A 14,773-nucleotide genomic window follows, 5' to 3' on the forward strand; every position below is an offset into this window, starting at 1 on the left:
CTCAGGAGAAAGGAACATTTGTAACAACAGAGAGACAACCATAAAAACCTAAGGGAAGTTAGGGCTGCATTTCTACCCTAAGGGATGGGGGGGGGGGGTTCGCCCTGCTCGCTAATTGCTGAAGCAGCAGCCTGGCCAGGAGGGCAGGGGAGGGTAGTAAAAGTTTGTTGCCACGTGTGGGGGAGCTGTTGGAACACGGGCTCTGGGGAGCGACTTTTAGGCACGGAGCCGTGTTGGCAAGCTGGGACCTGGAAAGTGTGTGCTGTACCTTTAAGGTATGAAAAGGGGCGAGGCCAGCTATACGAGCTTAGAGATCAGAATCCCTGCCTGCCTGCAAGGGCTTAACAGCGGGGGAAAAATTTTTTTAGCTTCTCAGGAGACAGAGTTGAGCTTTAAGTGCTGTGCAGACAATATTGCGTCAATCAGTGGGGGAGACAGTGCCGCCCCCCCCCAATAGATTCTAAGCAGGAGAGCGTGTAAAGGGCTTGGGGGCCATAGGAGGTTACGGCTTGAAACAGCTCTTTGAGGCTTTTCCAATTAAAGGCTTTGTGCTGTTGCAATTGCTGGCTAAGGAGGGAAGGGTGGTGAGGGGAGTAAAGGTCTTGGTAGAACAGGGACAGAGCTGAGGCTAGGGAAGTGAAGGGCTGTTTAGGATTTTGCACAGAGGGCGCAGCGGCAGAAGTGAAGATGAAGTGTCAGAAGAGGAAGGAAACTGAGAGACAGAGTCAGAGCGAGAGGGAGCCCGGGAACACTAGATTTCTGGGCAGGTTATAACGAACCAAGGGCAAACATCATGAACAAACATCAAAAAATAACAAATGTCTTTTTTGGTAACCTCTATATGTCTGCGTTTCAATTCAGACTGAATATCTTGAATGAATTTAAGTTCAGTACTCAATGCTGCACCCATGGTCATGAATCCAATGGGGTTGCCCCAAAAGCCAATCAGGGGCGGTGTATGGGACGACAAATATATCAAAATTAATGTTAGGCTAGCCTAATCTGCACCACCCTGATGGGGCTTTCTGCAACTTACGAATAGGCTCCGGACTCGCCGACTGGTCGTCCGAGTGTGGTGGTGGTCCTGCCACGCGTTGGGCTCCAAAATGCGGGTGTCCTGTAAGCCCCCCGAAGGGGCCCGGCCAGCGGAGAGTGGACAAGAGGCTCACGTACAACCGCATCTTTATTTAGCAAAGCTCAGATCACACAGCCACACCTTGAAAAAAATCTAAGAGAGGTTAGTAATAATAAGGCCCAAGACAGGATTCCGTTCAAAGGCGTTTAATGGGGTTCAGCACCTTCTAATATAGAGAAGGTACAGGGGGGCAGGCAAAAGGCAGTGTCAATCACTCTTTTTAGTGCACAGACTATCTCATTATTCCAAATAAGGTATAAACACAGGACAGGTAGGTTGGAACAAGGAACATAACATCATTCCCCAAATATGGAAAGTGGGCAGGGGGCAGTCATGCTAGATCCTGGGTAGTCTGTTTGGCCACATTCCTAAACTCTTAACAGATTTATGGTGGGGCAAAGTTCTTTTGTAAAAACCCGATGCTGCACAAAAGGTACCTTGTTAACTCAAGAATGTGGACTAGGGAAATCTAACTTCATTCCAGGCTGTGTTTCTCTTTCCCCTGGGCTAAGAAATTATGTATTACTTGTTTCCTGCTGGCCCAGGGGTTTTGTAGCAAACAGCACGTAGGACTGGAAAATGGCAGAGAGGTTTTTGCAAAAGTGGCCACTGTCATGTCACGGGAACCAACAGTTTAGATATGCTACATCCTCTTTATCCAACCATGGGAGGTTATAAGAGCCCAAGAATTTATTCATTTCTTCCATGTTCTCATTTTTAGTGGCATAGAGTTTTTCAAAGTAGTTTCTGATTACCCTTTGAATCTCTGCAATATCGGTAGTGATCTCCCCTTTTTCATTTCTAATATGAGTTATCAAGTTTCTCTCTCTCTCTCTCGCTCTCTCTCTCTCTCTCTTTGTTAGTTTTGCGAGTGGTTTATCAATCTTGTTTATTTTTCCAAAGAAATAACTTCCGCTTTCGTTGATCTTTTGGATTGTTTTTTGGATTTCCACTTCGATGATTTCTGCTCTCAGCTTTGTTATTTCCTTCTGTCTCCCTAATTTTGGTTCCTTTTGTTGAGCCCTTTCTAATTCTATGAGCTGTGTCCTTAAGCTATTCAGGTAGGCCCCTTCTTCCTTCCTTATGTGTGCTTTCAAAGCTATAAATTTTCTTCTCAGGACTGCTTTTGTTGTGTCCCATAGGTTCTGATAGTTTGTGTCTTTATTATCATTTGTTTCCAGGAAAATTTTGATTTTCTCTTTGATTTCATCTCGGACCCACTGGTTATTCAGTATGAGGCTGTTTAACTTCCAGATGTTAAAGTTTTTCTTCTGTGTCTCTTTGGAATTTACATGTAATTTTAGAGCCTTGTGGTCAGCGAAGGTAGCCTGCAAAATTTCTATCCTCTTGATCTTATGGAGGTATGTTTTATGTGCCAGCATGTAGTCTAACCTGGAGAATGTCTCATGTACTTTGGAGACAATGTGTATTCAGGTGGGGGTAGAATGCCCTATATATATCTAGTAGGCCTTTTACTTCCATTTCTCTTTTCAGGTGTAATATATTCTTTTTGGTGTCCAGTCTGGTTGACCTATCAACTGTTGACAAAGCCGTGTTGAGGTCTCCCACAATTATTGTGTTGTTATTGATATCATTTTTCAGATTTGTCAACAATTGTATTAAATGTTTTGCTGGCCCCTAATTCAGTGCATATATGTTTAGGAGAGTGATTTCTTCCTGCTGTACATATCCCTTGATTAATAGAAAATGTCCATCTTTGTTCCTTACAACCTTCCTGAGTATAAAGTTTGCATCATCTGATATTAGTATGGCCACTCCAGCTTTTTTATGGGTGTTGTTTGCTTGGATGATTTTCCTCCAGCCTTTTATTTTGAGTCTATGTTTGTTCTGACTATTCAGGTGTGTTTCTTGTAAGCAGCAGAAGGTTGGATTGAGTTTTTTGATCCATTTAGCCACTCTGTGTCTCTTAACTGGTGCATTTAGTCCATTGACATTGAGAGAAAGAATGGTCATGGAATTTAGTACCGTCTTTGTGTCAAAGTTTGGTGTATCTGTTGGTCAGTCTTGTCTTAAAGTAGGTCTTTTCAGTTTTTCTCTAAGACTGGTTTTGAGTCTGTAAAGTTTCCGAGCTGTTGTATATCTGTGAAGCCATGTATTTTTCCTTTCTTCTTTGGAGTTCCGGCCCAGCATTCTGAGCCTCTTGGAGAGCGATTTTGCTGGGCCCTTTTCAGCCCACTCATGAGACGTTCAGGAGACAGGACAGTAGAAAAACACATACAGACAACACTCACAGTTTCTCGAAGTTCGGAACCATTGGGCAGATGCCTCTTTTTGTTTTTTGTTTTCTGTGCCACACCTGGTGACGCTCAGGGGTTAGTCCTGGCTCTGCACTCAGAAATCGCCCCTGGCTTTGGGGGATCATATGGGAGTCAGGGGATTGAACCAAGGTCATACTATGTCAGCCACGTGCAAGGCAAACACCCTACTGCTGTGCTGTCGCTCAGGCCCCATGGTTGCAATTTTTCTATCTGGGTGACTCTTAGATACCTCAGGTTGCTAGTTAAAATTTTACTGTTGCTTGGGTCTCCAGTAAGGAAATACCTTACACATTATGCTATCACTCCAGCCCTTTGCCACAATTTTCTTAAGCTATTTTAGTTTTGATAGGAAATTTTATCATTTCTATTATTTCACAGTTAGAAACAGTGCCTTGATGAATACTCAGGATTCTGTGTAGTTGCAAATAATGATTTGCCAAATAAATCGCTTTGCATTTTAGTAAAAATTTAACATATTGTAATTTAAAATGGCTATACAATTATATACTATATTTTTCATACCAGATGGCGTACTTTATTTCCCAAAAGATGCGTCTTATGGAGTGAATGCCTCCTGGAGCAGAAGCCTGAGTGTAGGGGAGGAGAGCATCTACAGGGGTCTCAAACTCAATTTACCTGGGGGCCGCAGGACTGATCGGGGTGATCCTTGAGTGCAAAGTCAGTAGTAAGCCTTGAACATTGGGGGGTGTGACCCAAACAACTAAAACAAAACAAAACAAAAAATGATTCCTCTAGGGCAGAGCCACAAAATGTTGTATAGAGGGCCGGAAAGGGCCCTCGGGCCGCGAGTTTGAGACCCCTGATCTAAAAACTATGTGCGAAAAAGCCGGCTTCCTGTGTGTGACACCAGGCGGGGAAAATCCACGAAAGTACACCGGCCCAGTGGGGCCCAACTGTGAAAAACTGTGAGTGTGACCTGTATATGTCTGTCTACTGTCCTCTTGCGTGAAACTCTTGCGAGTGGGGCAAAAAGAGGCTCCAGAGGAGCACGGCCGCTCTGCTTCTGTATGCGGCCGTGCACTCTTTCTAAGAAAAGAACACCATTGCAACAAGAAGGAAAAATTACACTAAGAACGGTGCTATATCACAGAAGCAAACATTTCTCTCCGGACTGTCTTCTCTGTTGCATGCTCGGGCCTAAGATTTGACCCAGTGTGAGGCTTCATCCACAGAGGACTCCCCTCCCTTAGAGGCAAGTCAGCCCATCCAGAAAGGGAGGAGCCAGAGGAGTGTGCTGCCTGCATCATATAGATAATGAATACTACCACAACACGTAGAAAAACCCACAATACAAGTGTGACAATGGGGAAACAACACAGGCCAGCATCAGACATAGAGAATGAAGATGACAATTCTGAGGACCAGATAATGACCAACCAACTAATCAACCTCTCAGATAAGGACTTTAGACTAGCAATATGGAAGATGCTCAAAGACCTCCAAGAAACCATGGATCGAGTTGAACAGAACACTAATAAGAACCAAGAAAATATGAAGACAGAAATCACAAAACTCCAAACTGAAATGACATGTCAACTAACAGGACTGAAAAAGTCAGTAAACGAAGTGAATGACAAAATGGATAAGCTCTGGGACAGGGTATCAGAAGCTGAGAATAGACTTGGTGCTGTGGAAGATGAGATACATAACAATTCCATACAGCAGGAGAGATTGGACAAAAAACTTAAAGCAAATGAGCAGACAATGGAAAAATTAGTCAAAGAATGGGAACAGATGAAAATAGAAGTCTATGATAAGATCAACAGAAACAACTTAAGAATCATTGGAGTCCCAGAGACCCAGGAAGAAAATTTCCAGGAAGAATCAACGGTCAAGAACATCATTAAAGAGAAACTTCCAGAGCTAAAGAATATATGTGATCAAATCCTGCATGCCCGAAGAGTACCAACCAAAAGAGACCCCAGAAAAACCACCCCAAGACACATCCTAGTCACAATGACAAATCCCACAGATAGAGACAGAATTCTGAAAACAGCAAGATCAAAAGGGGAAATCGCGTTCAAGCAAGCTTCCCTGAGATTTACAGCAGACCTGTCACCAGAAACACTCAATGCCAGAAAGCAGTGGTGGGATATTGTGACAAGACTGAATGAAATAAATGCTTCACCCAGAATACTATACCCAGCTAAACTCACTTTCCGGTTTGACGGAAGAATACATGGTTTCACAGACAAAAAACAGCTCAGAAACTTCACAGACACAAAACCAGTCTTAAGAGAAAAACTGAAAGACCTAATCAAAGACAAGACTACCCAAAAGACACACCAAATTTTGAAATAAAGATGGCGTTAAATCCCAGGACAATTCTTTCTCTCAACGTCAATGGACTAAATGCACCAGTTAAGAGACACAGAGTGGCTAAATGGATCAAAAAACTCAATCCAACCTTCTGCTGCCTACAGGAAACGCACCTGAATAGTCAGAACAAACATAGACTCAAAATAAAAGGCTGGAGGAAAATCATCCAAGCAAACAACACCCATAAAAAAGCTGGAGTGGCCATACTAATATCAGATAATGCAAACTTTATACTCAGGAAGGTTGTAAGGGACAAAGATGGACATTTTATATTAATCAAGGGGTACGTAGAGCAGGAAGAATTCACTCTCCTAAATATATATGCACCGAATGAGGGGCCAGCAAAATATTTAACACAACTGTTGACAAATCTGAAAAATAATATCAACAACAACACAATAATTGTGGGGGACCTTAACACGGCTTTGTCAACACTGGATAGGTCAACCAGACTGAAACCCAACAAGAATATACTAGACCTGAGGAGAGAAATGGAAGAAAGAGGCCTAGTGGATATATATAGGACACTCCATCCCCAGAAACCTGAATACACATTCTTCTCCAGTGTACATGGGACATTCTCCAGGATAGACTACATGCTGGCACATAAAACATACCTCCATAAGATCAAGAGGATAGAAATTTTGCAGACTACCTTCGCTGACCACAAGGCTCTGAAATTATTTGTGAACTCCAAAGGGACTCAGAAGAAACACTTTAACACCTGGAAGTTAAACAGCCTCATGCTCAATAACCAGTGGGTCCGAGATGAAATCAAGGAGGAAATAAAAAGGTTCCTGGAAACAAATGATAATAAAGACACAAACTATCAGAACTTATGGGACACAGCAAAAGCAGTACTGAGAGGAAAATTTATAGCTTTGCAAGCACACATCAGGAAGGAAGAAGGAGCTTACCTGAGTAGCTTAATAACACAGCTAATAGAACTAGAAAAAGCTCAACAAAAGTACCCAAGAATAGGAAGACAGAAGGAAATAACAAAGCTGAGAGCAGAAATCAACGAAGTGGAAACCCAAAAAACAATCCGAAAGATCAACGAAAGCAGAAGTTGGTTCTTTGAAAAAATAAACAAGATTGATAGACCACTGGCAAACCTAACAAAGAAAGCGAGAGAGAGAAACTTGATAACTCGTATCTGGAATGAAAAAGGAGAGATGACTACTGATATGACAGAGATTCAAAGGGTAATCAGAAACTACTTTGAAAAACTCTACGCCTCTAAAAATGAGAACCTGGAAGAAATGGATAAATTCTTGGACTCTTATAATCTTCCACGGTTGAAGGAAGAGGATGTAGCATATCTAAACACCCCCATCACCATTGATGAAATTAAAACAGTAATCAAATGTCTGCCGAAAAACAAAAGCCCAGGTCCAGATGGATTCACTAATGAATTCTATCAAACTTTCCAAGACTTGGCAAGACTCTTTCATGAAATTGAACAAACAGAAACACTTCCAAATAGCTTTTATGAAGCCAACATCACCTTGATACCTAAACCAGACAGAGATGCTACAAAAAAAGAAAATTACAGACCAATATCACTGATGAATGCAGATGCAAAGATCCTCAACAAAATCCTGGCAAATAGGATTCAAGCCTCGTTAAGAAGATCATCCACTACGATCAAGTAGGTTTCATGCCAGGAATGCAAGGCTGGTTTAACATCCGTAAATCTATCAACATAATACACAACATCAATAACAAGAAAAATAAAAACCATATGATCTTATCAATAGATGCAGAGAAAGCATTTGATAAGGTCCAACACCCACTCTTGATCAAAACTCTCAGCAAGGTGGGAGTGGAGGGAACCTGTCTCAATATAGTGAAGGCCATCTACCACAAGCCAGTGGCAAATATTACCCTCAATGGACAAAAACTAAAAGCCTTCCCTCTAAATTCTGGCACAAGACAAGGCTGTCCTCTCTGACCACTCCTATTCAACATAGCACTGGAAGTACTTGCTATAGCCATTAGGCAAGAAAAGGATATCAAGGGAATCCAGATAGGAAAGGAAGAAGTCAAGCTCTCACTGTTTGCAGATGACATGATACTCTACTTAGAAAACCCTAAAGACTCTATCAAAAAGCTTCTAGAAACAATAGACTCATATAGCAAGGTGGCAGGCTACAAAATTAACACAAAAATCAATGGCCTTTCTATACACCAATAGTAATAAGGATGAAATGGACATTAAGAAAACAACCCCATTCACAATAGTGCCACACAAACTCAAATATCTTGGCATCAACTTGACTAAATATGTGAAGGACCTATACAAGGAAAACTATAAAACTCTGCTCCAAGAAATAAGAGAGGACACACGGAAATGGGAACACATACCCTGCTCATGGATTGGCAGGATTAACGTCATCAAAATGGCAATACTCCCCAAGGCATTATACAGATTTAATGCCATCCCTCTAAAGATACCCATGACATTCTTCAAAGAAGTGGATCAGACACTTTTGAAATTTATTGGGAACAATAAACACCCTCGAATAGCTAAAGCAATCATTGGGAAAAAGAATATGGGAGGAATTACTTTCCCCAACTTTAAACTGTACTACAAAGCAATAGTTATCAAAACAGCATGGTATTGGAATAAGGACAGGTCCTCAGATCAATGGAATAGGCTTGAATACTCAGAAAATGTGCCCCAGACATACAATCACTTAATTTTTGATAAAGGAGCAGGAAATCCTAAATGGAGCAGGGAAAGCCTCTTCAACAAGTGGTGTTGGCACAATTGGATAGCCACTTGCAAAAAATTGAACTTAGACCCCCAGCTAACATCATTTACGAAGGTAAAATCCAAATGGATTAAAGACCTCGATATCAGCCCCTAAACCATAAGATATATAGAACAGCACATAGGCAAAACACTCCAGGACATTACAGGCATCTTCAAGGAGGAAACTGCACTCTCCAAGCAAGTGAAAGCAGAGATTAACAGATGGGAATATATTAAGCTGAGAAGCTTCTGCACCTCAAAGGAAATAGTGCCCAGGATACAAGAGCCACCCACTGAGTGGGAGAAACTATTCACCCAATACCCATCAGATAAGGGGCTAATCTCCAAAATATACAAGGCACTGACAGATCTTTACAAGAAAAAAACATCTAACCCCATCAAAAAATGGGGAGAAGAAATGAACAGACACTTTGACAAAGAAGAAATACACATGGCCAAAAGACACATGAAAAAATGTTCCACATCACTAATCATCAGGGAGATGCAAATCAAAACAACGATGAGATACCACCTCATACCCCAGAGAATGGCACACATCACAAAGAATGAGAATAAACAGTGTTGGTGGGGATGTGGAGAGAAAGGAACTCTTATCCACTGCTGGTGGGAATGCCGTCTAGTTCAACCTTTATGGAAAGCGATATGGAGATTCCTCCAAAAACTGGAAATCGAGCTCCCATAAGATCCAGCTATACCACTCCTAGGAATATACCCTAGGAACACAAAAATACAATACAAAAACCCCTTCCTTACACCTATATTGCAGCACTATTTACCATAGCAAGACTCTGGAAACAACCAAGATGCCCTTCAACAGACGAATGGCTAAAGAAACTGTGGTACATATACACAATGGAATATTATGCAGCTGTCAGGAGAGATGAAGTCATGAAATTTTCCTATACATGGATGTACACGGAATCTATTATGCTGAGTGAAATAAGTCAGAGAGAGAGAGAAAAATGCAGAATGGTCTCACTCATCTATGGGTTTTAAGAAAAATGAAAGACACCCTTGTAATAATAATTTTCAGACACAAAAGAGAAAAGAGCTGGAAGTTCCAGCTCACCTCAGGAAGCTCACCACAAATAGTGATGAGTTTAGTTAGGGAAATAACTACATTTTGAACTGTCCTAATAACGAGAATGTATGAGGAAAAAGGAGAGCCTGTCTAGAGTACAGGCGGGGGTCGGGTGGGGAGGAGGGAGACTTGGGACATTGGTGATGGGAATGTTGCACTGGTGATGGGTGGTGTTCTTTACATGACTGAAACCCAAACACAATCATGTATGTAATTAAGGTGTTTAAATAAATTTAAAAAAAAATAAAAACTATGTGCATCTTATGATCAGATGCATCTTATAGAGCAAAATATATGGTACTTTCTTAGCAATAAGCATTGGGTGTTGCCCCTTCATTTAATATTTTACATTTAACTTTTCTTCCAATTTGAGTTTTAAAATTTTTATTTCTCTGATTACTAGTGAGGTAGAGATTGTTTCTTTTGTTTATTATTATTTATCTATTTACTTATTTTGCCAATTTTTGAATCTTATTTCTAGAACATATTAAAGAATTTAATCCTGTCCCTAACTTAGACCTGAGATCTTTTCTTTTCTTTTTTTCTTTTTGGTTTTTGGACCACACCCAGTGATGCTCAGTGGTTACTCCTAGCTATGCACTCAGAAATTTTTCCTGGCTTGGAGGACCATATGGGATGCTGGGGGATCGAACCAAGGTCCATCCTAGCTTTGCGTGTGCAAGGCAAACACCTTAACATCTGCATCACCACTCCGGCCCCATGAGATCTTTTCTGACTTGAGATCTTTAGAATATGTTTATAGGACTGGAGATACAATACAAGAAGGGTTCAGGTGTTTGCTTTGCCCTCCACTAACCTTGCTTTGATTCCTGGCACCATATATGGTCCTCTGATCAATTCAGTGATTTTTGAACACAGAACCAGTAGTAAGCCCTGATCACCCTTGAGTTTGACCTCCTTTCTCACCAAAATATATTTACAAATATAAACATGTTATTTCATTATTAACACAATTGTGACTATGTACTACCTGTTCATTTAAACAGTATTTACACTGGCATTATGTGAATCTATTATGGGTCTCTCATTCTTGTATCACATTTGAATTATTTTTGTTATTTTGGGGGGCCACACCCGGTGGTTCTGAGGGATTACTCCTGGCTCTGCATTCAGAAATCGCTGCTCACAGGCTCATGGGACCATATGGGATGCCAGGGATCGACCCAGATCCGTCCCAGGTTGGCACATGCAAGGCAAATGCCCTACTGTTATGCTATTATTTCGGGCCCATATTTGAACATTTTTAATATCATATTTATACTTAATTTAGCTTTAAGTTAATTTTGTTAGCCAAACTTAATATTCTATGAAATTGGCTTTCTCTTTTATTGTTTATTGACTAATTTTTCCTTCTGTTTTCTTCAAATGTTATCCTTTTATAGCTTCTGAAGTCAAATGTGTCATTTATTTTATTTATTTTGGGGGGGATTACCTAGTGGTGCTCAGGGCTTATTCCCAGCTCTGCCCTTAGCAGAGATACAACCAGTTGCAAGGCAAGCTTCCTTCCTTGTTGTACTTATTTTGCTGTTAATTGCATTAACCAAATCGCTCAGTTTGTTATTTGTAGCTCCCTAAAATAATTTTTTTTTTAATATTTTGGGCCTCATCTGGCAGAGCTCCAGCTTTCTCCTGGCTTTGCATTCAGGGATCATTCCTGGCAGGGATAGGGCCATTTGAAGTGCCTGAGATCAAGCCTGCATCAGTCAGTTGGGTTGCAAGTCAAACACTTTTATCTACTGTGCTATCTCTTCACTCTCTTATTTACTTAAGTTAGCTTTTAATCTCATTTTTTAGTTTTTAGTTCTTTAAATCAAGAATTGTCTACCAGTGAATCAAATTTTCCAAAGTGATGTATTTTGCTAATATTTTACTGTAAAGTTTAGCATTTTTATAAGGCAATAAATAAGACATTAATTTCTTTTTAAATGAAATACATTCAATATTCAAAGCTGATAGATAATATCACATAGATATGGAAGTATTTGTTGTGTGAAAAGTAATATAATAATATATTTTTATCAAAATGTTTTTTTCCCAAAAGGTAAACATTATTATAAATTAGACTGTCATATTGCATTTTAAACTTTTATTTTTTAATTTTATTACAAATAATGTATCTAATATACACTTATTTGAATTTTAAAGTCCTTAAATATATGATTCCTGTCCTTTACAGTTTTAATTTAATATTATGTTTGATAAATATATGGATATATATTATTTGCCCATGTTAACTTATTTCCACCATTATCTAATATTGTGAATGTTTCATAGACCTATATAAGTTTCATGTTTTAATTTTTTTAGGTTTTTGAAAACTAGTTGTTAGTTTGTATATTCATAAAAAATAAAGCCCTAATGAGTGGGGCCAAAGAGATAGCATTGTGGATTTGCTTCCATGTTGCCAAACAGGGTTTGATCCCCGGCATCCCATAAGGTTTGCCCAGTCTGCTGGGAGTAATTTCTGAACACAGTGCTAGGAATAACCCCAGAACACTGCTGGGGGTGCCCCACAAACAATAAAAAACAAAAAAAGATTTTAAAAAACAAAGTTAATGAGCACTTTATATGACTTTTTACTTAGGTCTTTTTCTCTCTTGACTTTCATACTTAAGTATTTCTAGTGGATCTAAAGCATTCTTTTAAAAGCCTTTCTGTCATATAATTTTGAACCCTTTTGTTCATAGGTCTTATGCTGCACTTCTCTTTATATGACTTAATGCTTTGGTCATTAATTCCATGTATTTTAAATGTCTGGATAATGCTTTTTAATTCTGATTCCTGAAAGGAGCATTTATATGATTTCCTAGTATCAAAAACTAAAACATAAAGACTGGAATGTACAGAGCTAATACAAGCATGCCAGAGATACTGATTCAATTCCTGGCAACAATTTTCTTTGGAGAGCCTTTACCTAGCATCACAGGGTCCCAGCAGCAGACATCTTTCAGACCCTTGCAATGAAGAACAAGTTTTGTTGGCTTAGTGTAGTTTGCTACTGTCCCAAATTCCCTTGATCACTACTTAGTAGCATCCTCACCGAAACCAAACAAATAAAATCTGAAAGTTGTCCTTTTTCAATGAGGGAGTTTGACTCAGTCATAGTTATTGGATATTTTGTTTGTTTTGGTTTGGTTTGGTTTGCTTTATTGGCTTTGATTTTAGTTTTTGGGCCACACCCAATAGTGTTCTGTGTTTACTCCTGGCTTTGCGCCCAGGAATCACTCCTAGCTGGGCTTGGGGAACTATATCTGGTGTTGGGGATACAACCTGTTGTTGGCCACCTACAATGTAATTGCCTTACTTACTGTGTTATTGCTCTGGACCTCAGTCATACTTAAAGGGTCAATTATGAACATGTTTGCTTTCATTTATGCTGCATTGAGTGTATTTCCCTTTGTTATTTAGACGTCTTCTTTTCTCCTTATCATTTCTCTCCCTCTAGTGGTTTGAAAGGTATATATCCTATTTTTAGTCTTTAAGCAATAACAATAAATTTAACATGTTTTTAATATCTATATATCTGACACCTGAATTATCTGAAAATTTCTCATTTTTAAAAAGACAGATCAGTGAAGAAGCTTTATCATTTTTTCTTCTCTACGCCATATTTTCAGAAGTTATCTACATTGTTAACATCAGATAATATTATACATTGATTTTTAAGTTATTATTTTTATTTATTTTTGTTTTTGTTTTGTTTTTGTTTTTGGATTACACCCGGCAGGGCTCAGGGGTTACTCCTGGTTCTATGCTCAAAAATCACTCCTGGCAGGCTCGGGGGACCATATGAGATGCCAGAACTTGAACCACCATCCTTCTGCATGCAAGGCAAACACCCTACCTCCATGCTATCTCTCCAGCCCCCAAGTTATTATTTTTAAAGTAGAGGAAGTTTCACAGTTACCTTATTCATTTATTCAGCAAATAGTTGAAAGTTCAACAACCCATAAATTCTCCTATCCTCAGGAAGCTTAAGTGTGCCACTTAACCCAAAATTCGTGCTGTCAATGAATTTTTTTTTTTTTTTTTTGGTTTTTCAGCCACACTAGGTGATGTTCAGGGGTTACTCCTGGCTATGCACTCAGAAATCACTTAAATCACTTCTGGCTAGGCGGACCATATAGGACACAGGGGATCGAACAAGGTCCGTTCTAGGCTAGGCAAGGCAGATGCCTTACAGCTTGTGCCACCACTCCGGCCCCATCATGGACATTTTTTTAATGTAAAAGCAGGAGATAAAAATAAATTTGTTACAGAATTAAAATATAAAATTATTACATAAGAACATCTAGGGAACATATTAAAAGTATATATTTTAAAAAATTGTCCAAGAACTAATCCTAGAGCACTATGTAAAATAAAAATTACTGGTCATTGTATCTAGTAGAAACAGCCAGAGGAAAATAAGTGAAGTCTTGGAAACCAAGACAAATTGTAAAAAGGAATAGAAAGATATCTGTGGTATCAGAAGCTCTGAAAAGAAAATTAAGAGTTGACTGATCACTTGCTTTAGCAGAATGGTCATTAATGTCTTGAAAAGCAGTGGAGAGTAGAGGAGAAATCCCACTAAAGTGGAGAAATCAGATAGGACAGGCAGATGGCTCTCTCCAGTTGCCTTACTGTAAAGAACTGTTCAGAAAGGAAAGTCATATTATGTGAGTAATGAAAGCTTTCTAAGATAGAAGAAAGGCCATTGTGTATGTTTATTGATGAGTGTCAGTAGAAAAGTTAAAAAGTCAGGTAGTCTGGCAAGGAAGGCATTATGGCAGCAAAGCTCTTAAATATGGCAAGAGATGATCTATCCCTTGTTAGCCACTGCCTACTGTCTCCTTAGATACTTGACTTATAATGATAATAAGATGATATAAATATAAATTATATAAATGGTAAATGGTCTATGTGAAAGTACTTTTTAAACTTGTAAAAATTCTGGCATAAGCTACTATAATAATATAGGTAGAGACTTTAAATCAGTGTTTCTCAACCTTTTTCAACTATGCCTTCCCCTTCCAAAGGTGTTTCCATCCTGTATTTCAACTCTGTCCTACTAGTTGGCCCCAAATCTTGGGCATGGCTACTATTTATATGAGTTTCACCTGTGGACCCTTTGGAATATCCTGAGGTCTAGAAACACT

General features: G+C 39.4%; 1 protein-coding gene across 2 annotated transcripts in view; it reads left to right on the top strand.

The window, feature by feature from the left end:
- The window catches only part of MICU3 (mitochondrial calcium uptake family member 3), a 132,551-nt gene that overhangs the window by 27,444 nt on the left and 90,334 nt on the right, over window positions 1–14,773 (top strand). The window lies entirely within an intron of this gene.

This window comes from Suncus etruscus, chromosome 4 (genome assembly GCF_024139225.1).
Source record: "Suncus etruscus isolate mSunEtr1 chromosome 4, mSunEtr1.pri.cur, whole genome shotgun sequence".
NCBI lineage: Eukaryota > Metazoa > Chordata > Mammalia > Eulipotyphla > Soricidae > Suncus > Suncus etruscus.